The following is a 2,709-nucleotide window of genomic DNA, read 5'->3' as shown; positions in this document are numbered from 1 at the left end:
ACAGTACATAACAACAGCAACATCTTTTTTGTACAAATAGGGAAGTCAAATAGTGTTTAAGTGACTTGAAGTTACACCATGGTAAAACATACTAGAGATGGTAATATATGCCAGGAAGAGTTTACAATTGTTTTTCCTATGTTGACTTTAAAAAATAACTGGCCTTAAAGCAGAGGAATGCAAAAATTAAGGGTGAGAATTAAGCACACTTTAACAATATATGAACATTTCTTGTAAATCTGTCATTGAAAATATAAAGAACAAAGCCATCTTTGTGCATCTTATATATCATTGAGTTAAATCTGATTTATAGCTCACCCTTCAGTGGATTTTCAGATGCAGAAATTGTATGAGAGATTGACCATCTTTTTCCTGTGGGACAGCTAGTGAATTTGAGCTGCATGTCTTTGTTCTGACAACACAGCTCCTAACCATGAGGCCACCAGAGTTCTAGTTGGCTGCAAGACAACAGCAAAACAATTTCTAAAAAATGATAGAATACTAACAGGGATTTTAATTATTTAACACTTATTGTCTACCCCTTATTTAAATGAAATAAAGTTCTATGGTGGCCTAGTGGTTAAGTGTCGACTTCTATAAGGAAGCTGCATGGTTCCAACCCATCATCTACACCCTAGAAAAAAGATAGGCCATAATCTTCTATAAATATTTGCAGCCAGTGGCAGGAAGAGGCATAGTGTGGTGTAGTAGAAACAGTATTTTGAGGGAAAAACTTCTGTTTAGATACACTACATGGGGCCTCTTAAGCTCAAACAAAATGGAGCAGGACAGATCAAGCAGCTCAAGTGGAGACACAGTTCCGGAAGAGAGCAGCAGGCTTCCTGGTTTCTCATTCAGGTACTTTGTGGGAATCACTGCTGTTTAGTTACAACAAATGGGACCTCTTAAGCTCAAGAGGAAGGGAACAAGACAACTCGAGCAGCTCGAGAGAGGTGAAGATGCCAGTTCTGGAAGGGAATAACAGGCTTCATAGTTTCCCATTCAGGTACTTTGGGAAAATCACTGCTCTTGGGACCGAGGTCCACAAGAAGGGAGCACAAGTATACAGGTCCTTCAAATAAACGTTACAATACTCTATATACACTATACTATATATACTATAGTTATAACAACTTAACGCTTAATAAGAAAAAAAACCCATCGCATAATGTCAAGAAAGCAACAGTCTACTTCAGTAATCAAGAAAAACACACACAAAAAAACCAAAACCCTTCTTCTAAAATGCAGACACAAAGAATACCCCAGATACAAATAACTAGAAGAAATATGTTGATTTGTGGTTATTTAAAATGATGTAAAAGATGAAAGAAACAATTAAGATAATGCCCAAGAGACAATAATCCAAAAGAAATGAATTGATGATAAGTAACTTGAACAGCTACAGAAAGACAAAAAGCTAAAGATGGAAGAAAGAATTGATAGTATAGATAAAAAGTTACAAAAATTTAAAAAATCATCACAATACAGAAAGAGTAGAGCAAACATAATACAGGAAATAACAGAAAGCATGAAAATGCAATCCAGAATATTAAGACAAAATTGGCAGAAGTGTCCAAGGAAATCAAACCTATCAAATGGGGAAATGACGTCTTTGACAAATGGTGCTGGAAAAACTGGATTGCTACCTGCAGAAAGCTGAAACAGGATCCACATTTCACACCATATACAAAAATCACCTCAAGGTGGATCAGAGACTTAGCAGTAAAGTCCAAAACCATAAAGTTGTTCATAAGGGAAAAACAAGGATCAAGCTTTGAAGGCCTAGTCTATGGTATGAAGAGACTGCCAAATACAGTCAGAAGTGTACAGTTTGTTGAATGGGACTTTCTAAAGATTAAATCTGTGTGCATCAAAAACGTTTTCCAACAGGGCAAAAAGAAAACCTACAGACTGAGAACAAATATTTGGCAATACCATGCCAGAAAAGGGTCTCAAAATGAAAGTTTATAGGATATTCCTGGGCCTCCATAAGAAAAATATTGATAGCCCCAATTACAAAATGGGCAAAAGACATGGAAAGAATTTTCACAGAGGAAGCTATGTGAATAGTCAACAGACACTTGAAGAAATGCTCAAAATCACCGGTAATAAAGGAGATGCAAACCAAAACCACAATGAGATATCATCTCACTCCGGTAGCTGTAGCAAAGTTTAATAGGGCAGCAAATAATAAAGTTGGACAGGATGTGGCAAAATAGGAATTATTTTACATTGTTGGTGGGATTATGCAATGGTACAACCATTCTGGAAGGCTGTTTGGTATTTCCTCAAAAAGTAGAACATAGAAATTCCATATGACCCAGTTAGTCATTCCACTGCTTGGAATATGCCCTGAGGAAATGAGAACTGAGGCATCAATGGAGACTTGTACATCAGTGTTCACAGGAGTATTATTCACCATTGCAAGAAATAGAAAACAGCCCAGATATCAAACCACAATTGAATGGATTGAGAAGTTATGGTGTATTTACACAATGGACTAATACGTAGAATGGAGGAGCAATTATTTTTTAAATTACTACCTAACTTGGGATGGACTGGAAAGCATTATACCTACTGAACTAACTCAGTCTCATAAAGACAAATACTACATAAATCCATTATTGTAGAATGAGTATGAGGATTCATGGAGGGAAAGGTATAATCAGAAGGGTGAGGATGGGCGGGTGGGTTGCATAATTTGATGGA

Source organism: Elephantulus edwardii, unplaced genomic scaffold, assembly GCF_000299155.1.
Source record: "Elephantulus edwardii isolate Elephantulus edwardi_28Jun2011 unplaced genomic scaffold, EleEdw1.0 scaffold00187, whole genome shotgun sequence".
Taxonomy (NCBI): Eukaryota; Metazoa; Chordata; class Mammalia; order Macroscelidea; family Macroscelididae; genus Elephantulus; species Elephantulus edwardii.
This window is presented reverse-complemented; position numbering follows the sequence as displayed.